At 34.2% G+C, this 26,637-nt stretch overlaps 1 protein-coding gene across 1 annotated transcript in view; it reads right to left on the bottom strand.

Annotated features, from left to right (window-relative positions):
• Positions 1-5,555, bottom strand: part of LOC118734991 — a gene marked incomplete in the record, with an annotated part of 783,173 nt that extends 777,618 nt beyond the window's left edge. Inside the window, 1 exon segment of the mRNA XM_036464584.1 lies at positions 5,005-5,555.
• Positions 5,556-26,637: the final 21,082 nt, after the last annotated feature.

Here is a 26,637-nt window from a genome sequence, read left to right as displayed (position 1 = left end):
TACTTATGTATTACAAAATCAAACTTATATGCTACGTATGCTTTGTTGCGTTAATCATTTCTCATCTATGTAACAGGAATATGCCACAGCAAAGCGTGGCAGGGTGCAGCTAGTTATTGTAATAAAAAGCGAAAAATTATTAACGTGTTAAATGGATTCTACATCTGAAGGTTAGTAAAATACGTTAAAAAATTTGTGCAAACTAATGCTGTAACAGAAATTTTTAAGAAATAAAAATGTAAAATGTATTTTTCGTTTATTTTTAAACAAAATTTGAGTTGTGTGCAACAGTAACAAAACGCTGTCTTCGTATCATCGAATATACTTCGTATGGAAGATAATGGCTGGCACCGTCAACACAAGAAAATTTTCAAAAATCAACGGCAAGTCCCAGCCGCTTTAAACTTGGACTTTGTTACACTAAAATTGAATGGGCTATAAAACTACATACTCAAAATCTTTCTTAGAAATCTAATTAAAAAGCTCGAAATTTACCAGCCCCATACTGGATCCGCCATTTTGAACTTTGCAAATTAGTAATTAGTGACCCCGAAAACCCTCTGGTACGAAATTTCGAATCATTATTTCTAAGCCTCGAATTTGGCCCGCACTTTTGGATTTCGTCCGCACCGTGCGACGTCACACCTGCATGATTTTAATAAAAATTGATGTCTAGCCGCCAAAACGCAAAAACAAACGCAAAATCATATATTTTTTACACAGCATCAAAAGTAAAATTCTGTTCCACAGAAAATTCGATACTCAACGAAACTTTCGACACCGGTGCATAGCTCATAATACGAATTTCATATTCGACCTTCGATAACCAGCGAAGATCGAAAATCAAATGCGACTCATAACATGGACCATAAATCAGTTAGCATGGAGAAACCTGCTGAATCATATGAAACAGGCCGAATTCTTGTAAAAGATTCTATTGGAGGGTGAGACCAGGATAATTGGCAATGCTTTGAGGACATACCCAGACAAGAAGATCCTTTCATTTGGTGGAATCATAGACGTCCGCTTTGGTGCAGCGGTTAGGCTGGGTTCAAGCCCGGTTCAACCCAGCATAAACAAGTTTTTCTAATAGTGGTGGCCCCTCGGCAGGCAATGGTAAACTTTCGAGAGTATTTCTGCCATGAAAACAGGTCCCTCCCCTTGTGTGACAACATCAATACGAACGTAACAAATCGGACGAGAAGCCCGCTCAAACGCTAACAAATGTGTAAACACCAATCTATTATTTTTATAGTCGCAAAGAATTTCCAAATTTGTTTACACCCACCGGCAATGAAGCATCGCTGCGAACCACCTTCCTCAGTGAACTCGAAAAGAGTACTTTGCATCGGGTAGCATTTATGTTGAAAATATAAATGGGTTCTTGACCAGTATGCGGAAATGCTTTTTTTAATGAAAAATATATAAATTTTTAACTCCAATTACTAATTTCATACTATGATTAAATTTGATTATAAAAATAAAAATAAAATCTGAACCAAATTTTTAAATAGAATCTTCTGTAATCGAAATCCGGAAATCCTGCCGGATTTTAAGCAGTACCCGGCCGTATAGTCGGATAACGTAAAAAAGGCCGGATAATCCGGATACCGGATAGATTGTTGCTTGCACATATCTTAGTGTTTGGCCGAGCTTTGTATTTTTATGGCAGAAATACACACGGAGGTTTGCCCATGCCTGCCGAGGGGCGACCGCTGTTAAGAAAAAATATTTTTTCTAGATCTTTTTGCGATGTTGCTTTGACCAGGGCCTGAACCCAGGCCCTGCGGAGTGGAAGTGCACCCTGCTTACCATTATACCACTGCGGCCGCAATTTTAAAATTGTGTATAACAATATGTGGCTACACTTAGCTTGTTGGGAGTTTTCATCAGTTAAATTTTGATAACCCCTATCTTTCTTATTTTTTTTTTTCAAATTTGAACATCGCTGATTTCAAAAATTTATATAAAAGTCGCCAAACATTTACCAAAAAAATTTACCTAAAATAACATTTATTTTCGAATAAATTGGTACCCCTCTTAATGCAATTGCATAAAAATTGTTAATGCTAAGCAATTTAAGCAAAAATGCGGTCTTGAATTTGTGTGTATGTACCAGACTTCAGATTTTCTGAGCAGTAGGTGCAGTCGCTCTCAAACAAAAAATTAATTTTTCATATAATTTTAGGAAAGTGGGCGTGGCATCGCCCACTTACATAATATATGCTTATCTCGAAAACTACTTGACCGGTCTAGACCAAGTTTGATATAACTACACATTGTGTTTAGCCTACTCAAGCACCGTCTGGAATACTATTGATTAATTTACAAAAATTTGGGTTTGTTTGTTGCAAGCTTATGCTATTAAGGGGTAGCTAATAAACATTAAAAACGTACCTAGTACTTGCTTAAATAAATGTGTATGTGTATGGTTATTATATGCATTGACATTAATATACATAGATAGTTGTAACCATGATAAAAAAATAGAAGGTAATTTCACTCCAAACTCTTTTGACGGATAAAGGCATTTTTTTCATAAATTGTACATTTTAGAAGCAGCGTTGCCACATTAATATTAACAAAATATATTTGATGGTATTTTGGGATGTGACTTTTTATTACTGTTAATGGTCTTAGTCTTTTCAGACAATTCTAAATAGTATTTTTTTGGAGTTTTGGAGTTTAGAAATGTGTAAGAATTATGATTAGATGGTCGTGCGCTGGACCGATTTGAAAATACCTCCAAAAATTTGCATAAATAAAAATTGTTTTTTTAAAAGATTTTTTGAAAAAAACCTCCCCTTGGACGACAAAACAATTTAAAATGAAATAATCTGCATAAAAATATTAAAAAAATTTCAACGGAATGATAATAATGAGATTTTTGATGCTGTTTTTTAACTTTTTTCAAAGATAGGTTTTGGAAAAATTAAGTTACTGGACCAAAACCATATCGATTTAGGCTTATGAGGTATCAGTGGAAAGGTATTTTCTCACCCTTTATTTATTTGCGAAAAAACTCATTCATATCCCAATTTGAATTTTTTCAAATATCAACACATCTTAATTAAAGTTGGAATGACACTCATACTTTGAATTAAAATATGTCAAGATATAAAAATAGTGAGGAAATCTTTTTCTATTGATACCTTACAAGTCTGAAAAGGTGAGGTTTTGACAGAGTTATTTAACTAAGTTTTTCATAAACCAATCTTCGAAAAAAAATCTAAAACAGCATAAAAATTTAATTAATAGGATTCTGTTGAATTTTTTTTTAATATTTTTATTCACAAAAAAACCAAGGAGGTGTTTTCAAAACGGGCCAGCTCACGTAAATTTTAATATTTTTCCGAAATGGTTTGGTGCAGGTCTTAGAGTATTATAGATTCTATAATTCCAATGGAAAAACAGTACCGGTTTTTTTGTATGGCGAGTGATGCAATCGAATGTATATAAAACAAGTAAGAAAGTCTAAGTTCGGGTGGAGCCGAACATTAAATACCCGGCGCAAATACTAAATATATGATGTTCACCTTTCCGAAAGCTACCGCTACATGGTAAGCCAGGGTGTATCAATTTTGAGTAAATTAGCGTCCTTAAGTTTCAAAATATTGACGTTTCAAGCATTTCTAAAATTTACCGTTATATGAAAAGCCATAATTTTAGTCCGATTTCAATCATTTTCATAGTTTTGCTTTTATGTAGCAAGCACAATAAAAATACCGAGTTTGGTACAAATTGGTAGAACGGTTACCGAGATACATATATGTGATCATAAGTAGGCGATGCCACGCCCATTTTTCAAAATTTTATTATAGACGTATTTCCTGGTAAGGAATTGTTGCAAGCATCAATTTTGAATAAATTGGCTTTAATATTTACTGATTTATCGAAGATTTCGTATTTCTCCAAATTACCGTTATATGAGATGTGGGCGTGGTTATTGTCCGATTTTAAAAATTTTCGGCCATTTGGTATCCTGTACCAAGGCCAATAAATGTGCCAAGTTTGGAAGAAATCGGTGCAGCGGTTGCCAAGATATACACACGTAACCATAAGTGGGCGTGGCTACGCCCATTTTTCAAAAATTTATAACATTCTTATTTTTCGTCTAAAAATTATTGTAAATATCAATTTTGAGTTAAAAATCTTTAGTAGTTACTAAAATATCGCAGTTTTCGTATTTCTGAAAATTACCGTTATATGGGAGGTAGGCGTGGTTATTGTCCGATTTTGCCCATTTTCAATACTATCCGTCCTACGCCCGATAGAAGTACACGTACCAAGTTTCGTTAAGATATCTCAATTTTTACTCGAGTTATCGTGTGGACAGACGGACGGACAGACGGACGGACGGACAGACAGTCACCGCTTAATCGATTTCTCTGTTCATCCTGATCATTTATGTATACATTTGTCTATATCTATCTCGATTCGTTTTGCCTGTTACAAACAACCGTTATGTGAACAAAGTTATAATACCCTTGTGCACAAGTGCGCTCGGGTATAAAAATAATATACTTACATAAGATTCAGTTTCCCCAAAACCTCTGAAATTGAAGAAATATATTGAATATATTATTATATATCGGGAAGATTTAATTCCTTCACGTCACAAGCTTCTAACTACTTATTTCTAGTAAACCAGAAAATTTTAAAAATTTTACTCCGGAATCCTTGCACAAATTTATAAGATTCCTACTGCTTTCAAACGCGTAATTTTTTTTTTTATTAAAATGACTGATTTTTCGTTTTAAAATCTGTTGTTTGAAAATTTTTCAAAGGCAGTTGAAAAATTAATTCTTTTTTTGTAGCTGGTAGCTTGATTTTGATAGAGATGTCATAATGCCAGCAAAAGTCAAATGGCTAACATGGCGGCCAAAATCATTGAGTGAAACTACCTTCTCTTTTGTATAATGGTTGTAACGATATCATTCCAATGTCGAAAGTAAATTATTTGGAAGTTGTTTTTTTCAGTAATGTTTCATAAATTTTACTTACCTATATTATATGTCCGACGTCGGTTATTTTATTCAAGCAATGGTTAATACTGTGTAAACGTACATATATGGTAAGACCAGTATGAGTATGGTGAAGGTAATGCCTTTTTTGATCTCATTACCCTTTATTATTTGCATCCAGTTGGAAATGACGTCAATATGAGTTAGGAACTTATTTCGACGATTGTTGAAAATATTTTAATTGCCTTCAAATAATTAGTTACTCTTCGTTTTATAAATGTATATCGTATTAACAATTTTATACTTCTATTTTATTACGGCAGATCTTTATTTAAGATTTTATATGTTCATGTTATTAAAAACCATACGATTAACCTCTTTAACTACATTGTAGCTAAATTTAAATTTTTGTGTACTTTAATTATGAACTATTGCACAATAGAAACACTATAGTACAATAAATCCACTTGAGCTCTTAGATCGAACCGGGAATGAGAGGCAAGTAAGCTTTATTGAACTTTCTTGGAAAACTTGATACTACCGTTTTTGTGATACACTTTGAATATTTTAAAAACTAAGTATAACATTAAAATAAAGAGTGCCAACGAAAAAGTAAAAGTTTGGTCGTTATTACAAGAGCAGATAGTTGTATCCATTTGTATATTGCAAATGTATTTTGCATATTTCGTACGTATAAATATGTAAATGCATAAATTTTCGCGCTTTGCAAACATGAAATCCGTTTTTTTCAACCGACTTCAAAAAGGAGGATGTTTACAAATTATCGGAATAGTTTTTGTGTATGTATAACTTTTGACTACGGCAACCGATTTCGATGATTACTGTTTATTGAAAAGGGCTAGGCTGGTGATTGAATGAAGTCTTGGATGTTTGTTATGACTACATAAATAAAACTTACGCGGGCATATTTTTGACCCAGTTATTCGACGCTTATAAGGTAACAAAATTAGATCAACAAAAATTCCTATATGCAATATACACAAAAAGTTCCGGTTAATGTATTTCGCGCTTTTATGAACTACCCTCTTATAACGTTGCAAATGTTTGAACCATTTGATGAAATTCATACAAAAATCCTCGAATAAAAGAACAAAAATACATTATACAGGGCAGGGTAGTATATGTACATTAGGGTGGTCCAAAAATGCATGTGAAAAAGTAAGGTAGGAATTTTTATGCTCTCACCCTCTAGGATTGTTCTATACCGAAAAAAGTATACCCTTATTTTTTTTATTTTGAAATCAAAAAATATTTATAGGTCGCTCAAAGCGCCCAAAGGTTTCCATGTATTTTATATGGAGAAAAAACAACTTTTCGTAGAAATGGTATAGAATAGTTAAAAATCAATATTTTTCTACCAGAAAACTCTGTTTATCTGCAGGAGATTCCCAATAATACCCAATTGTTTGTTTAACCATTTTTCCATCGCAACTGTAATTTACAGGTCCGCCAAAAACCCACAGAAACCCCAAAAAATCCTATGGGGCGACCAATAAAAAATCGTTAGTATTAAAAATGGTTAAATAAACAATTGGGTATTATTATTGAAAGTCTCCTGAAGAGAACCAGAGTTTACCGATCGAAAAATATTGATTTTCAAGAATTCTATACCATTTCTACGAAAAAATTTATTTTCCCCATATAAAAATACATGGAAAGCTTTGAGCGCTTTGGGCGACCTCTAAATATTTTTTGATTTAAAAATAGAAAAATAGGGGTATACTTTTTTCGACATAGTACAATCCTAGGGGGTGAGAGCATTACAATTCCGACTTTACTGTTTTTGGACCACCCTAATGTATTCTTTAAGATTTCACATGTATGCATGTATAAATATGAATGTAGTTTGAACATTGTTTCTACATGTATTTTCAAAACGTTGTAACTTACATAACATAATACATAATTTTACTTTATTAATACAAGTACGTTGTGTATTAAATTTTTTTTTATAAAAGCGGCTGCTTCATTTAGCGGTTTTTTATATAAGTCCCAAATGTTTCATTAAGCGGGTTTTTCGTATAAGCCCCACATGTTCTATTAACCGGGATTTTTATAAATGACTTCCCCGGATAAAGTGTCTGAATTTCACGCAATTTGCTCGGCTCTTATATCCGAAAATTACTTGCTAAGATGGCTATTTCAGAGCAGTAAAGGTGGTTGTGGACAGTTTGCATAAGGTAGACGCAGAAGCCATTAAGGCAAAACAAAATTTCTGATGCAAAAAGTTAATCGGAGATCATAGATTCAGATATACCTATATTCTTTTTCGGTGGCATTAAAAGTATTACACACCAACAACTCGATTTCAAATGATTAAATGAATTTGTTGCAAAAATCTAGTAAATACGCAATACCTCGAAAAGGTTTAAAAATATTAAAGCAAATCACAAGAAATCACAAACAGAGAAAGTACTGAATCTGATCATTTTGTTAATCTGTTTTCATTCCAAGAATTTTCTACTTTTCATTATTGTCCAATGATATCTGATAGATTAGCGCCTACACATACTATGTGTGTTCGTGTTTGGCTGAGCTTCTCCTCCGCTTTTTGGCGTGCGCCTTGGTGTGGTCACTCAAAGGGGAAGAACCTACAGTTTTACGCCGACTCCGAACGGCGATTTTATTTTTAAGAGAAGCTGTTTTTCATGACAGGGATACATTCATTGCCATTACCTGCCGAAGGGCGTAGCTACGCTAGAAAAACGAAAAATCCACATGCTGCAACCCTTGCGGAAACATGTGCAGCATTGCCAGCTATCAGTTGTTTTTCGAAGATACCTGAATGAAGGAAAACAAAGTGGAAAGGAATTAAAAAAACACTCATCATGTGCTTGATTATTGTAAAATTGGTTAATTTTACATATTTTGAGGAAAATTATGGGTTCTGATGCATTTGCAATTATAGGCAGCAGAGTAAGAGGGCGCTATGGCAATGGATTCACAAAGGTATGCGGAGCTGTCGGGCATAGTCACCATGGGCGCATCTATGTCAGCTTCTGGTTGAATTAATAAACCACAAGCCAGAACTCCTCCTATGCCTGAAGCTCTGGTTCTCAATCCAGTTAATGCAATAACAGCTTCTTCCAAGCCATTGAAAACATGCACTTTGTTAGATCCTCCACCTGTTGCGCTTGCTTCTGCCTTCGGCCGCGTTTAGGGATTATAACCCTTACTAAGTAGAATTCTCCTTTCTGTGTTGCGGGGAAGAGGGGCTTCCGCATGTCAAAGGTATACAACATTTCTTGGGCATATCACTCCGGCTACGCCGTTCACAGTATTTTTGCGCAGAACCCACGTCGAAATTTGCAAAAAAGTGCATAGTGCAAACCGAGTTTAGTAGGAAATTGGAAACATTTGTCTTAAATAAAATGTGTATCTTTTGATTATACGTGTATGTTAAAGTTTTTGGATTCGGGTTATGCGTTTGGGCACAACAACCGAAAATCATTGTAGAAATAATTAAACCGGACCCAAGTTTTACGATGAGGGGCAACAAAGATTTTATTTTGCTCGTTTATATAAAGCAGTGGATAAAAATATACGTATATGTGAAAGGCAAGTTTATCTGTTTAAATGAAAACCACCAATATTTCTTGTAAACACACATCGATTTACATCTTTTATTTCACCTCCGACACAGAATTGTTTTCGTACAAAATTGCGCAAAAAAGCTTACTCGTTCGTTTTTAGGCATGCCCTTGTTACGAATTTCGAAAGTTCGAAAATACGATTCGGATTGCAGCATACTATTTCTACGATTCGTAGCAAAATCCGAATACGAAAAAGTTGCAGAATAGGGGTACAAGTATTGTTTTCAATTATGCTCGCATGTGAAAGAGGGGCGTGAGAAGAAAAGGGACGAGTACACATGCGTCTGTACCGTCAAGTCGTTTCAACTTTCTTGCTTTGCTTTTGACATTTTCGGTGTTTCCCATATAACAAAAAAAAAATAAATTTCAACCAATAACTTACTTACTAAAAAATTGTTTATTATAGCTTAAAATCATGGTAACCAATAGAGCTAAATATGTTGTACAAAAACACATAAACAGAAGTTCACAAAATTTGATATAAAACCAGTCTTCGATTTAAATAGTTAACTTTTTACTGCGTATGTTTATTTTACGAGGAGGAATCATCGAAAGCCTAACCCCGTCAGTGTGAGACTTTAGCACAAACTAAGCTTCCTACCGTCATGTACCGTTCCACCGTCATGGATTTCGTCTAGATTATAACACTGTGTGACTGATAAGGTTATAGATCTATTCTCTTCTTCTTCTTCTTATTTGGCGCTGTAATCGCCAAAGCGATTTTGGCCGAGTTCAACAAAGCACGCCAGTCGTTTGTCTTCTGTGCCAACTGACGCCAATTGGAAATACCAAGTGAAGCCAGAATCATAGTTGCCAACTTGGTGCTTTAAGCACAAGATTTAGTGCTTTTTGAAAATTAAAACGCCTAAAAAAATTATTTAGTGCCTAGTGCCTTTTTTAGTGCTTTTTTTCTGAACTAAAATTACTTCGATATAGTCAAGACCTGAAATAATTTTTTAATATTTAAAGCTGTGCCAGTACTGAATTGACAAAAATCTACAAATTTAAATGCACGTAAATACAACCATGATTGATAAAAAGCTGACCTTGCAAACCCACCTTGTTCAATTATATTCGCCTTGAAAATGCTAGTAGATATGCGAGTAAGTTAAGTATTTCTTTTTTTCTTTTCAAATTATTAGTAAAAATTTTTATTTTTGTACCACCCGAGTAAAACACATCTGAGCGATTCACAACGGTGTCGTAAGTGTCGTATTGTTGTATGTCGTAAACTTTAAAAGCTTAAATAAATGTTTAGAGAACTTTAAACGTCAACCAACTATTATTTAGCACAACAAAAAATCATAATATGACTTTGTTGGTACTTTGCGAACTCCTTTAATATATTTCTTAGGCGTTTATTTCACCGTTGTGAATACCCCAATCGTTTCTTGGTGCTGAATCCAAATCTGGCCGCACAATTACTCTAGCACTAGAATTTTGAGATATCCTAACCTCAAAGAGCCAAAATCCCGGTTTTTGGCGATATTTGAGGGTATATAATGAAAACATAAATTTGTTTGCTCATTTCTACTGAGAGCATGATTTTCATTGGTTGGGATTCGATTTTTCTTTCTTGAGATATATCAGTTTTAATGCGCAGTACTTCGGTATTACGTCGTAAGCATGAGTCATTATAGCATGTGGCTTTTCAGTCGTAATGAGCGAAAAAGTTTTGTTTATTGATTTATGTATGCAATCTTGTAAATATTGTTAAATTTTTGTTTTTGTTAAATACATACAAACTGTTATGGAAAAAGCATTCATTGATTCAAAACCATTTGGTGCTTTTAGTGTGGCAAAACGCTTTTTTTCCACGTTTTTGGTGCTTTTTGAAAAACAAAAGTTGGCAACACTGGCCAGAATACTTTCAGAGCTGGAGCATCGGTGTCCATTCGAACGACATGGTCAAGCCAGTGGAGCCGCTGTATTTTCACTCGCTGCACTATATCCATGTCGTTGTAAAGCTCATACAGCTCATCGTTCCATCGTCTGCGGTACTCGCCGTCGCCAACGCAAAAAGGCCCGTAAATCTTCCGCAAAATCTTTCTCTCGAATACTCCAAGAGCCGCCTCGTCGGATGTTGTCATTGTCTATGTTTCTGCGCCATATACCGGGCATGATGAGTAGGGTGGCCAGATGCGCTGATTTAATCAGTACGTGTGCTGATTTTTATACCCGAGCGCACTTGTGCACAAGGGTATTATAACTTTGTTCACATAACGGTTGTTTGTAACAGGCAAAACGAATCGAGATAGATATAGACAAATGTATACATAAATGATCAGAATGAAAAGAGAAATCGATTAAGCGGTGACTGTCTGTCCGTCCGTCCGTCTGTGCACACGATAACTCGAGTAAAAATTGAGATATCTTAACGAAACTTGGTACGTGAACTTCTTTTGGGCGTGGGACGGACAGTATTGAAAATGGGCGAAATCGGATAATAACCACGCCTACCTCCCATATAACGGTAATTTTAAGAAATACGAAAACTGCGATATTTTAGTAACTACTGAAGATAATTCACTCAAAATTCATACTTACAATGAGTTTCAGACGGAAAACAGGAATATTATAAATTTTTGGAAAATGGGCGTAGCCACGCCTACTTATGGTTACATGTGTATATCTTGGTAACCGCAGCACCAATGTCTTCCAAACTTGGCACAGTTGTTGGCCTTAATACAGCATACTAAATGGCTGAAAATTTTAAAAATCGGACAATAACCACGCCTACCTCCCATATAATGGTAATTTTCAGAAAAACGAAAACTGCGATATTTTAGTAACTACTGAAGATAATTCACTAAAAATTGATATTTGCAATGAGTTTTAGACGAAAAATAAGAATATTACAAAATTTTGGCAAATGGGCGTAGCCACGCCCACTTATGGTTACATGTGTATATCTTGGTAACCGCTACACCAATTTCTTCCAAACTTGGCACAGTTGTTGGTCCTGGTACAGCATACCAAATGGCCGAAAATTTCTAAAATCGGACAATAACCACGCCCACATCCCATATAACGGCAATTTCGAGAAATACAAAATCTTCGATAAATCAGTAAATATTGAAGCTAATTTATTCAAAATTGATGATTGCAACAATTCTTTACCAAGAAATACGTTTATGACAAAATTTTGGAAAATGGGCGTAGCACCGCCCACTTGTGATCATATATATGCATCTCGCTAACCGTTCTAGCAATTTGTACGAAGCTCGGTATGGTTATTGGGCTTGCCACATTAAAGCAAACCGTTGAAAATTGTTGAAATCGGACTAAAATTGAGGCCGCTTTTCATATAACGGTAAATTTCAGATATGCTTGAAATTTCAATATTTCGAAATTTAAGGACGCTAATTTACTTAAAATGTATACACCCCGGCTTATCATGTAGCGGTAGCTTTCGGAAAGGTGGAAAACATATATTTAATACTTGCGCCGGGTATTTAATGTTCGGCTCCGCCCGAACTTAGACTTTCTTACTTGTTTTCTATTGTACTGATTTTTAAGAGCCCGAAATCATTACGCAAAATCTACTGATTTTTGAGTTTGTACTGATTTTTACATCTAATACTTTTGTAAATTCGTGTAATTGACATTTACTTGAGGTTTACATGTTCAAAACAATGGTTTTTGACAACTCATACGTGTGAGCAGATTGAAAGCATTAATTAAATTTAGACCATTATTAAAAAGGTGTCAGCTTGCAATTGTTTCGTTTCCTAAGATTTCGCAAAATAACAAACTGTTTGGATTCAACCCAACCCAATTTCACTATTTGCAGGTTTTACAGGATTTATAGGAAAAGCTGGTTTCGCCATTAATAAATCTTATGAAAGGTGGTGGTGAGTTAATCATATATTAAGTACACTGAGAAGATGACAATAAGAGATAATCTTTCGATTATAATTAAACATCCACTGTCAGTATTTCAAACTTAATAAGACTACTGCTACGGTGCAATGTAAGTTCTAAAAATTTGGAAAATGTTCAAACTACCGACTCTTGGATATGATATATGTAGCTTTACTTTGATTTTTGATGTTCGACCACCTGTAATTTTACTTGCACATACACGTTTAACACTATTAAATTTCATTCGAACTCGAAAATTCGTTTGCCGATAATTCGGTAATATACCTTTTAGTCAACATTTTAATGTGAATGTTGTATTTAATAAGCACACCAACTAAATATGTTTCAAATTTTTAGCTTAAAATATGCAAACAGATTCTGACTCGAGCTCGTCTTCTACTGAAACTGAATTGGCTACAATTATTTTTTTTTTCTCAATTCTTATAAATTTTCTAGAAAGTTTGAGACTTCAACTCACATGTCTTTTTTATAGAATTAACTATATTTTTTATAAAAAAATTAAATTAAGTAAGGAAAGAAAAATTTTTCAAAACTTGTCAATACATTTTACTACTATTTTCCTGAGCTGTACATACATACGTAATACCATTGATTTGTTTTAAAGTAATGAATTTTTGTATTGATAATACTTTACGTATTTAAAAGTATATTAATTATTTTTTTAAATTAATGCTCTGTTACTTGGTTGTTATATTTTAATAATAAAAAATACGCTTAAAAATGAGCTGATTTTTATGGCTCTGTACTGATTTTTGATCCCAACTGTACTAATTATGTCCCTATAATATCTGGCCACCCTAATGATGAGTGACTTATAGAGTGGGGTTTTCGTACGTCGAGGGAGGACTTTGCTCCTGAATTGCTCAGTCCAAAGTAGTACTTGTTGGCAAGAGTGATTCTGCCTTGAATTTTCATGCTGACATTATCGGTGTTAATGCTGGTTCCCAAGTAACCGAAATTCTCTACTTTCTCGAAATTATAACTGTCAACAGTGACGTGGATGCCAAGGCGCGAATGTGCTGATTGTTTGTTTGATGACAGGAGATACTTCGAATTGTCTTCGTTTACCACCAGACCTTTGCTTCTTTGTCCATCTTGGAAAAGGCAGAACAGACTTCTTGGTTTTTCTTACCGATGATGGCAGTGTCATCGGCATAAGCCAGCAATTGTACGCTATTGTAGTAAATTGTTCCTGAGTGGTTCAGATCTGCAGCTCTTATTATCTTCTCTAACATCAGACTAAAGAATTCACATAAAAGGAAGTCGCCCTGTCCTAAACCCCGATTGGTGTCGAACGGCTGGGAGAGGTCTTTCCCAATTCTGGCAGAGCTTGTGGTATTAATCAACGTCGTTTTACACAGCTGTATGAGTTTTGAAGGGATGCCAAATTCAGACAAATCTGCGTATATGCAACACCTTCTAGTGCTGTCGAAAGCGGCTTCGGAATCGACGAATACATAGTGTGCGTCGATCCTATTCTCGCGAGTCTTTTCGAAGATTTGGCGTATTGTGAATACCTGATCTATAGTTGGATTTTCCAGGCCTAAAGCCATATTGATAAGGTCCAATCAGTTCATTGACGGTGGTATTCAGTCTTTCACACAATACATTCGATAAGACCTTGCAACCTATGATTAGAAGGCTGATCGACTCCATTGTCATTGACTGGGGACTCGGGTTCGTCTTCTCCACTGCTTTTAGTGATTCTGCCGTTCAAAAGGGTCGAAAAGTGTTCCCTCCATTATTTGAGTACGTTCTAGACATCGGTTACTAGGTCGAAATGGGTGTTCCTACAGGAGTCTTGAAACCATCCGTAAGTCGCCCAACTCTCTGCTAAAAATTTCCGGTGTTTTTTCTGTAAGCCAGCATTTCAAACATTTTTTCTGCAGCTCCTTGATACTCCTCATCGTACCAGTAATGAGCGGAGACGTGGTGAGAAGTGTGAGAGTCGAGCGGCGAATCCATTGGCCGTCTGTTTGGATTGCAGCTTTTCGACGTTGAACTTTCAATTGCGTTGTTGGGAGTCCTTTTTTGCTGCACCGAGGTGGGGTCGTATATTGGCTGCATCAATATGGTGATGCGAGTCGATGTTTGACCCTCGGAGTGTAGACGTTCGTCCATTAGAGTGAACGCCGGTCTCTCTCCCACCACAAATCCAACACCGACTTGCGTCCCTTTACGTAGCAACTGCAGTAGACGTCGCAAGGCTCCAGGCTTACCTTCCTTGCCTTGTCCATCGCATTTGATAGATGGCGGTGACGTCAGCCTTTATTTTCCCTAGGACATCAACCAGCCGGGCAGAGGCACCTTCGCGATTAAGGATTCGGATATTCCAGGTGCATACCCTCAAATCATAGTCCTTCCTATGTTTGCTGTGATCATCATCAAAAGAAGGGAGTGTCATCCGAGGCATGTGTTTTTTTTCATTGGTCAGGGTTTTAACGTGGCGGGACCCAAACCCAGCGTACGCGGGGTGTTACGGCCTCCCACTTTAGCTCACTCGCAAACTAGTTTTCGGTCGCTACTCAGAGGATTCATGGATATAAATATCCGGACGTAGTGAGCTGCGGTTTGAACCGTAAGCACACGAATCACTGCTGGCCACTCCCAGGTGAATGGATGTCAATAGCTTTGCAGTACTGGCGAATGTACAAAACATAGTGGTCAAAGGCGAATATCTCAACTAAACCCTTTAATGTATTTTTTAAATTCGTAGCTCTACATACCTCTATAGTAAATCAAGTAGCCGGACCAGACGTTATTCAAAATAAAAAATGTAAAAAATAAACTTTTCCATATACTCTGTAATATTTCTCCGCAATTTTGTAAGGTAAACTAAAAATTTATAATCGTTTCTTTGCAGCGAAATATCTTTTAAATTATATACATATGGATGTGTAAATATGAGGACTAGGAATGTTAATGCAGAGATCGCGGACTATTTAAGGTCCCGATAATTCCGGGATTCTTGGCAAGTAATCCCAGGATTTTCGGGATTTGTAATTTGCACTGATAGCAATAATAGAAACTCTTTTTCTGGACCAGTATTGGCTATAATTCTTTTTTATTTAAAATTAATATCTTTTAATAAATATCTAGCTCATTATACATATAATACCGCGCGATAGTAAATTTTAAACACAAATATCAATATATTCGCGAAACTATGAGCCAAAAATAGTAAAATTGCGTTTTTAGTTTTTCCCTCTGATGTCAGTAATTTAAAATGATTTCAAAAATTCAGAGAAACGTGCTTAGAGAGGAAGTATGGGTATAAAATTAATGAGGAAATCCTGTAGAATTTAAACAGTTTCAAGTTTCTGGTGCAGAAGGGCTGGTAAATATTGAAAATGTCATTTTAAAATTTTATCCTTGAAATTTCGCAATATTTGTTTTTGAAGGAATTATATGCTAAGGGCTTATATAAACTCAATAACATCCTCGAGTTTCGTTCTTCTAACTTTGTCAGCTTAAAAATTACCTATTCGTCCCAGTGAATCCAAAAAATGTAAATTTTTTAAAGTCTTATGAAATTTCCTATTGCATTTGTTACCCATATTTTTGTTCTACATTGCATTGAATTTTTTTAACAATTTTTGGAATTAATCATATCTTTGAAATTGCAAGGTCCTTCAATATAAATCCTGCGGTCAGAGAGAAAAAATAAAAACGCCACTTTAAATAAAAAAGTAGGTTTCAAACCCATTTACTATTATTTATTTCATGGTAGGAGAGCTTCTCAAACAATATAGAAGCAAATTTTTCGGTTCAAGTTGTTGAAAAGTAATGAATATCTAAATCCCGGGACTAATCCCGGGATCCCGGAATTGTGATAACGACATCCCGAAAATCCCTGGATCAGAAAAAGCCGAAAAATTAACAAAAATTAATTAAATTAAAATTAATTATCGAGCAAGCATTTCCTGGTACTATTTTTGAATATCTAGGCAACAATTTGGAAAAAAAAATTTGCCCCAAACTGGCTACACCCATGTAAGTAAGCGCATAGAATTCAAGCGAAGTGTCGAAGTCAAATCGAAGTGATTTTGTTTTTGTTTTCTTCGCTAATCTCGTCGTCTTCCCGGTCGCTCGTATGTGTGTATGTTTGTATATGTGTTAAACTACAATGCATAAACGCGACTACTCCATATGCAAGCATGTAAAGAGTACCCCTAAGGGTCAAGGAGTTACCCGAAATTAATTTTTTCAAAACCACCCACCAACCAGTTGCAAAACCACCTAAGTCGCCGTTGTTGCAAAAATGAGATTTGGTAACCCTGAACTCCAGTCATCAAAACCACCCATCAACCAGTTGAAAAACCGCCTCCTCTATAGCATTAGTTCCGGATAAAACAGTGATGTTAAAGCGTTACTATTTTCCTCTGGTCTCTGCGTGTGCGATAGGTATTCACAATTGAAAAAGTATTACATGATTTTATAATGCAAGGAAAGGGTTGCCATTGTTTGCCTTCAATTGCCAAAGTTTACGGGCTCACGTACAGGATCTTCAATTAGACAGAACAGCATCATCGTCGAATTTTCTAATTCTTTCAGAGACGTGGCTTTAGAAATTCTTAATTTTGATATAGTAATTCAATTTAAAAGCCCAATGACGAGAGAAGGCGGATTTGTAATCTACCATAACACACATGGTGGAGTCCGTATTGTTACTCCACAAATAGAACTCAACGCACAAAAACTGGAATCAATGTCTGTTCAAATTTCTAAAGTGCGAGAAAATGTACTTGTTAATACAGATTGGACCATGAGAGAGGAGTTATATTTGTGGCAATTTATATTTCTCACAATCAACCAGTAAATAACATTATTGAATTCATTCCCGAGAGTTTAATAAAATAAACACCAGAAGTATCGCGGATCCTTAAAAAAACTAAAATAAAATTCCGATGATTTTAACTTTGGATTTCAATGTGAATTATGCGTTGCTCCCTATGATTGAGTTCCTCGGCATCAAATGAAATTTAAAAATGTTCAGCGGTCGCACCAAATCTACAATACGATCGAAAACAATCGTTAAAGCTGTATTTCAAAGATATATTGATCACATCGAAGCTAAAGCATTTATTTCATATTTTAATTACCATAAGCCACTCGTCCGTTTGGTAGAAATTTGATCATGAGTCTAGATAATAATAAAATTTAAAACTAAAAATTATAAGAACGTATTAACTTCGTACCAATGTTACAACAAACAAACGCATTCGGCTCACTCTCTCGTCTTATCTGCTCTCACTCTTTGAAAGCGTCTAGGAAAAACATGTTGCTGAAAATTGGAGAGAAATCGGTGGTCATTTAGGGCGAGGCCACGCAATGACCGGCAAAGCGGCGAGCGGCTAAAAATTAAACATATGAAATCAATGTTGCCAACTTAGTGCTTTTAGCACTAAATTTAGTGCATTTCTTAATTCAAAATGAGAAAATTTTTGAGTTTGGTGCTTGGTGCGTTTTTTTTGCTTTTTTTTTTAGTTTGAAGACACCAAAACTGTAAATCTGAAGCAAAAATGCAAGTTAAATTTAGAGCAATTCGAAGTTCGTAAGGAACTTTACAAAAATGGAAATAACATCATAGCACAATGACAATCATAAGCGAAAGAGCATCTGTATGTCAAAAAATATGTGGCAGCACTTTCAATCATGCCAGAATTACATACGGTAATTTGCCATTGCCTGCAAAAACGTCCATGTTGCTGGGACCAGGAATCGATCTTTAGACCTTTAGCTTGGGCTGAATTTGTTATATTTTTAACAAATATTAAACGAAGCAATAGCATCTCCTAACAGTAAAATGAATAATCGAGTAGGCAGCTGGTTTTTACACAAAAATTTTTTCCACTATACGCCGGTGGATGCGCTAAAATGAGACGCTTAAAAAGGGAAACCAAATTTTGTTATGTTTCAGGTGTGAAGCGACCGGAAAGAAAAGTTCTTTACGTTCCTTTAGTTCTCGAGATCATAAAAGACTACATGTAGATTTAAACTTCCACACTTTCACATATTTCCTGAAACTTCATTTTTTGTTGTTACTTTCGTTTGATAGGAACTGTAGACAAAATTAAGCAAAAAGAAGAAAAATTAATATTTAAACAGCGCAAATCTAAACGGAACGGCAACGCTGGACACAGCTGCAAATTAGAAAATAAGAACAAAAATGATTACGTCGCGTCGTTTGGACGAATATATTTGAATTTATAGAAAACATAATAAATTCGACCGCCGAGCAAGAAGCATTAATTTGTATTAATTTGAATCGGCATAAAATTTTATATGCATACAAAGTCCATTAAATCCTCCAATTAAAAATTGAGTCCTTTTTTCGAGGAAAAACGCGATTTTTATCGGGTTTAGCGCTTTTTCAAATTCAAAACTTGGCAACGCTGTATAAAATGCTATTGAAGTGGCCACGCACTGAGCGGCATTTTTGTATGGCGCCACTCAGCCGCTCGCCGCTTTGCCGCTCATTGAGTGGCCTCGACCTTAAGGGTTGCTCAACTCGATTTTCAATTTTTACCAAATCGCGCACCTGAAATAAATCTTCGTTAAAAATATCGTCTATTTACCACAAATATCGATGTAAATATCGGAAATTTCGCACACACCATAGCAAAAGACCGTAAACTAATCTAAAATTTAATTCAAAACATTTTTCACGTGAATAATTAATTAATGGTTAACTAGCGAAAATTTGTTAGTTGATAACTATTGATTCCAATAACTTTTTGAGCTCAAAATTGAGAAGAACCTTTAGAATATCTTCAGAAACTATAATACAAAAACATCCGCACTCATAATTTGTTAGAGTTAAACAACTTATTTACCATCAGGGCTTAGTTGGGTTAAAATCTTTTCCGCTTTTTGCTTAGATTCTTAAGTTTTACGGAATATATTTTAATCCAGCTCAAAAAGTGGAATAATGTTTTATGTTATATAATCAAAATAAATGTTAATATATCGATTGTATATCAATGATAGAAGTTTTTATTGCTATAATCGCTATTACCCATAAAAAGTTATACAATGGATGTTTAAAAGTATACATAACTAATTTTCCAGTGACGTGAATGTGTATTTATAGGATCAGTTTATATGCTTGGATGGTAAAATGCATCATTTGTAATTCAAGCATTCCAGAAATATGTGATGTTTCAGAAAAGATTAAAAGAGTTCAAATAAGGCGGCAAAAAAATACGGCGATTAAGAAACTCACTTCACATTTATGCATTCTCAACGAAAGAATCTATTGCAAAAATATTCAAGGTAACCTACGACAGAGGGTATGTGGACGACTTTGAAAGCAAAAGTGGAATGGTAAGAGCAAAAATTAATGTGGAAAAAATCAAAGGCCCCAACTGGAGAATTTTGTGACAGTAAATAATTACCAACTTTTTGATTTACTTTGCTTTGAAGATGATTCTTTCTTGCAACGGAATGTCAGAAATTGGGCAAATTATGTATAAGCAACTGAATATACTTATTGCAAAAATCATTTCCATATCTTCATAACTGTACTTTTTTTAATATCTTTGAACTTTTTTCGATGCTCGGTAACTGATAAAAATAAAGCTTGTTTTTGCTTCTCGCTTCTCGTGAAGAGACTGTTATACTTTTGAACAAGAGTCACTCCACTTTCTGCACTGTCAAAGAAGAATCTCTTTTGATCGCTTTGATCGTTTTGAACTAACCCCTATTGTTCTTTTTTTAGTTTCTCTTCATTTTGATGTGATCGTCCCATCCTGGTTGATTTGTTCCCTTCAGTGTTTAAAAGTACAGTGGTAGCCATTCCTACACGTAAATTGGAACGATTTTAACCCACCCACATAGCCCCAAAAGGTCAAAAAGCTATGAGTGCGGATGTTGTATTATAGTTTCTGAATGTGTCCTAAAGGTTTTTTCCAAATTTTAGCTCAAAAAATTTTTGGGATCAATAGTTATCAACTAATTTTCGCTAGTTAAAAATTAATTTTTTATTTACGTAAAGAATTTTTTAAATAAAATTTTACGTTAGTCGATTTCATGGTCTTTTGCAATGGTATGTGCGACATTTAGCTCGATATTTGTGGTAAATAGACGATATTTTTGACGAAGATATATTTCAGGTGCGCGACTAACCATTGTAATACAAAAAACCAAAAATATGTTACACATCGTCTAAGCCCATGCATTTTTTAATTAAAAAGCATAATAAGATAAATGCGACACTGTGCTAGCTGTTTTGTTGTTGGAATTGCTACATATTGGTATCATTCCTCTCATTTCGCTCACTTCATTTTTTTGCTGTAATTGTTACCATGGTTGCCACAATTGGTAACTTTTTACCAAAATTGGTAACTTTTAAAAGGTTTAGTAACTTGGTAAATTGTGTTTCATTTTGGTAACTTTTACAACTAAATATCTATTTGCATTACTAGAAAGAAATGAATTATGTTTTACATTTATAAAAACTCTTCATGGCAGCACTACTGACACTTCTACAAAATTACATCGATAAAATTAGATTCATCTCATATTCGAATACTGGAAATATTTGAATTACAGTGGCAGCACCAAGGGCTGCCCTTCTAACACAACTTTCGAATTTTAACGATAAATTTTGAATTCTACCATCTCACATTTTTTTAAATCGACATGTATTTCGACCCACTGAATCCGAATCTGAGATCCGTTTTACACGTATACTAAATTATGAAAAACCGAAAAAATAGCAAAAAAAATTTGCAATTTTCGCAATTTACTCGACATTTTCTACGAGTTAAATGGATGGTTAAAAGCACCCGCAACTTTTTTTGTGTACCGGTGCCATTATTCCGTGAGTGCCATTGCGGCACATTCCGAACGAAAAACGATACTGAAAATGGCACAACCCCGAAACCGATTTGTCTCCAAACCAAATTTGACAAGGGATGATGGAAAATCATTCCAAATTACACCATACTCCTACCCTGTCGGAAACACCAACAACGAAAATGAGAATAACGGCACATGCAGTAATTAATTGATAGCAAATTATTTTCTAGTAAAAAAAAAATATTATAACTGTCAATGCCATTTTCAATCTTGATAATTTATCATGAAAACAGATTTAAACTTCTGTGCTAGAACTGGGTCTTGATAAATAATCAAAAATCGACAAATTATAAAAATATTGAATTTATTAAGTCACAGAAACTGGCTGTAAGTATATACACATTTGTTAATAAATATAGCAGTTTTATTCAGTATTTTTTTTTCTCAGTGAAGAAGTGAAGATTTTGGTAGTGAAGATTTGGTAACCTTTGGTAACTTTTCTTAAGTGATTTTGGTAGAAAAAAATGTTGGCGAGTGGCAATCATGATTGTTACAGAATTCCGCTGCTGGCTACCTATGAATGCTACCACTTTGCAATGGGGTGCCCTCATAGTAGGGGTATTCTCGAAATCTTGCATGTAGCATGGATTGTATGATATGCAAATTTACTATTCCAAATTTGCAAGAGTACGAGAGCCCCCCATACAATAACAAGATACAAGAAAAAAATTAGTTGAGCGAAATGGAGGAATGAGAGGAATATGTAGCAACTCCAGCAACAAAACAACTAGCACAGGGTCGCATTTATCTTGCTATACTTTTTTGCAAAATATATAAATGGGTTTCGTCGTAGCATATTTTGCAGAGATAGGAAATTTGTTTCTCATGTATTTTGTTGTTGTGTGCTTGCAAGTTATGCAATCCGTGGTGCGTGCAATGGCTTTGCAAGATTTCGAGAATACCCCGAGTATTTCAAGTTTGGAATAGTATTTTTGCATTTTGTGTAAGGATTCGAAAATATTCAATCTATAACTCTTATCGGCGAAATAAAAAAAATTATCATCTATTAACTGTTATGCCACAAAGTTTTCGCGATAAAACTTATAATTGTCTCTGATTTTTAAAAATAATTTTTTCTTGCATAACAAATTATAGTTCTATTTATAAAATAAAAGCTGTTATTGTAGTTAAATTATAAACTCAGGGCTGTAAGTACTTATATAAATACGATAACATGTTAATAACATTCAAATTATTGCAAACATATACTTAACATAACTTACACTCGTGATTGTGCCCTTAGTGTAGTTAATATAGAAATTGTCATAAATAGTCTGCGTTGGATGAAACTTATACGAAAATCACTTTTGCCAACTTGGCGCTTTTCGCACTAAATTTAATGCTTTTCTTTATTCAAAGCGTGAACATTTTTTAGGTTGGTGCTTGGTGCGTCTTTTGGTGTTTTTTTAAGTTTGAAGACACCACACCTGTAAATCTTAAAAAAAAATCTAAGCTAAATTAATAGCAATCGAAAATATTTTAGCAACTTTACAAAAATGGAAACAAAATTATAGCACACTGACAATCATGATTCAATTATTAAAGGTTTTGCAAGTAGCTATTTTCTAAAATTTGACACTCCCACCAACAGGGATGGTTTTTGGAAGCAGGAGAAAAAGGGAGAATTCACTCACACTTCCTAAATGGTAGGGAAATTCTACAAAAAGGCATGGATAATGGTGCATCGTGGTGCTTTAATACAAAAACGAATTTTATTTAATTATTTAATTTAAACCAGCTTATTTACATCAAATATAACCCCTGATTGTTATTAAAAATAAATTTTGCTATGAATATACCAAAGTTGCGTACGCCAGACGGCGCATAACTCAAGAATGGATGGTCCCCTTAGAGCTATTTTTTATTGTTTTTCTGGCTTGTAAATTCTTTGCAGAGAACGTATATTTATAGAGAAGGTCCAAGAACGAATCAGCGTGGAAACTGTCAAATACCAACAAAACTGGCGAAGCGCATTTTAAGAGCGGCAAGCCAGAGACTATCGAATTTTAACAGAGCCCAGCCAGAAGCAAAATAAATTTAACAGAAATTGTCTCATCAAAGCAAATGCATGTTTTTCTTGTTAGACGCGAAATGCTGATGGCTTTTTACGTTTTTACCTCGCTTTTATTGTTCTTTAAATTGGTTAATTATTTAAAATAAATGCATGCATAGGTCGAAATATGTAATATGTACATATTGTGTACATGCATATGTATGCGAGAGATACAATTTTGTGAATCTAAAAAGTGAAAGTTATGCAAATATGTAGTATGCAATTGGCAAATTCGTGGGTGATTTGCCGTCGGCATTTGGGTTGAAAAAATCGACTTTTACTTTTTTACCGATTCATATGGTAGATGCTACGCTATTTTCAATGCAACAAACCGCAGTTTTCTAGCTGCCTTAGTTTTTCCCCAAATTCACTTTAAAGATGGACACATTGACCAAAAAACGCAAATGCGCACTGTTTGGTGATTTGGTGTCGGCATTAAAAGCGACGAAAATCGGTTTTTATATTTTTAACGATTCTAGTGGTAGTTTATAGGTACGCTATTTTCAATGCAACAAACCGCAGTTTTCTAGCTGCCTTAGTTTTCTCACAAATCCACTTCAAAGATGGATACATTGACAAAGAATGCACAAATGCATTGATTGCACTGCACGTGTTAACTTCAAAGTTGTTTTTGTCGAAAAGTTATTTATATTGAGAAAAACTGTGCATTATCATTTTTCACTGCTATACTCGTATTATATGTAAATAATGGGGCATATGCATAGTTAAAATAAAGCCGACACTAAAGTTAGTTACAGCTTTTTCATATCACTTTCAGTGGACTAGGCATCTGTGAAAAAAAAAGATGCAACTAACTTTCTTCTTATTTGGGATTGACAAACTTAAACTTAGAGTAGACTTTATTTCATATACGAATGTGCCCCAATAGTTTTGGAGTCAAATGAAAATGCATTTCCCCATGCATATGTATGTACATACGTACTCCATTAACTGATAACGTTTTTACATGCATACATATATATGTTGTAGTTATGTGCATATTACTGCCAAAATACTACGCCCATACACACAAATATACATATTTACAACTCATTGCACATAATTACACGCATACTCAAATACAACAATAACTATTTCTTTCATAACCGCATGCGCGAATTTCTCAAGGCCAAGTAAATTCATTCATAAAAATAACCGCAGCACATCTCCCCGCAAATTCATCTCCATCAAGCGCAAATTTTTCAATCCGACACAAAAATTCTAAAATCTTAAAATGAAGAAATCTCGGCCAGCCAAGTGAAAAGTGGCAACTATTTCTCTATATCCAGTAAAATAAGTTATCTCGAATTTTGGAAATTTTTGGTAATTTTTGGCAAAACACTCTATTTCTATGTTCCATATCAATATTTCAATCATTAACTAGTTTTTGAGATGTAATTTTAATAAACATTAAATAAAAGTGTACGTTTTCTGCAGGAAAATACATTGATTTTTTTTTAATAAAATCAAAACTTCTAAAATCGCAAAAATATGTGGTTTTATCGGAAGTTCACAGATGTAACGTGGCAACTTAGCTCGTTTTCATATTTTTCGGTCCGAAATTGTAAAATTTTTGTCCATGCCGCGCCACAATTTTTGTACAGGTGGGTCAATGTGCCTTGAACAAAATTTATATATATACAAAAAAATTATTTTATTTATTTTTTAATATTAAAAATTTCTATACTTCCAAGCGTTTATAAAAATATATTTACATATATGCACGAACGATTTTTAATATTTTTCATCCCTAAGCAAATCTTCAGTACCATAAAAGATTCAAACACATCAAAGTACAAGCAATGCAATGTTCAACCTAGTGCTACTCCACTGTACATGTGTATATGAATGTATGCATGTATGCGTGTAAAAAATGTCAATTCCAGTTGGTCTTTAACCCATTAAGCGGACATAGTTTTTTTGGTTTCAGCTGGTTGCAACTGTTAATGAAGCACAATTTTTATGTTTAATCTTTATGAAAGTTACATGTATCGTCCAGAACATGGTTACATGCAGAATTTTAAATTAATTAATATTATTCACCATACAAAATGTACGAGTATTGCTTTATTAAATGCAAACTTACGCGAAAATCTAAATATTTCGCAAACATGGGGTTAATGGTTTCGCGCACGTGCCAATCTGGTGGCGATTCGCAGAAATTGAATAATTTGTGTTGATGGAAGCGGCGCGGGGAAGACGAAAGCAGAACAATCGTGTATATGTATGTTTATATGTACATTTATAAATGCATGCATACTTACATTTTCATTTGTTTGTCTTTTTGGATGCATGAAAAATTTGGTAGGAGAAATATTTATTGAAATGAAGTTTACAAATATGTGCTTTATAAATTTAGGTTTAGTTATTAATAAATTAGATATGTAAATGACAATGTGGGGGACAAATAAGCACATGAGTAGCGAAGCTGCGACCCATCCAATGGCAACTTCTTGCACTAGAAAATATTTGAAAACTGCATTATTTCCATAAATATTGAAAATTTTGAAAAATTTCTTAAATAGTTTCGGCTTAGATTAACGAGATTTTTACTAATTGCTGAGAAAATCCAACGTTTTCAGATTTTTTGTATTTTTAAAAAAAGCTTCCAAGTCGAAAATAATTAAAAACTGGATTATTTCCATAAATATCAAAAATATGGAAAAATTTCATACAGACTTTCGACTTAGTTTTGTGAGATCTCCAAAACAAATGGAAAATAATTCTTTTCACTGTTTTTTTTATCCAATACCACAGTTTTTTACTTGAAATTAACACAAAAATTGGAAAATGTTATATAATATTTTCGATTTATTTTAACGTTGTGTGTACAAATCACCGAGAAGAAACTATTTTTTCCCTTAAAAACTCTATTTACAAAAAAATCTAATACCAAAAAAGTTTTATAATTGAAAATCTAACAAAATATTACAAAAATCGAAAAATGCTATATAACATTTTCGATTTATTTTCACGGTATTTGTAGAAATCACCGGGAAAAAGGATTTTTTATCAAAAAATATTTTCACAAAAAACACAAACTCATGGGACTTTTCTATTTGCAATTATTAATAAAATATCACAAAAATCGGAAAATGTTTTATACTATTTCCGATTTAATTTCATGTTACTTGTACAAATCATTGAAAAAATAATTATTTTTTTTTTACTTGGGTTTTCTATTTGAAAATTTTGCAAAAAATATCACAAAAATCATCAATATTCATATTTAATTAACATTCCAAACGCTCTCGTGAGA

Source organism: Rhagoletis pomonella, unplaced genomic scaffold, assembly GCF_013731165.1.
Source record: "Rhagoletis pomonella isolate Grant_MI unplaced genomic scaffold, Rhpom_1.0 Rhpom_scaffold_00003, whole genome shotgun sequence".
NCBI classification, from domain to species: Eukaryota; Metazoa; Arthropoda; class Insecta; order Diptera; family Tephritidae; genus Rhagoletis; species Rhagoletis pomonella.
The sequence above is the reverse complement of the archived record's forward strand: the minus strand, read 5'-3'. Positions and strand labels throughout refer to the sequence as shown.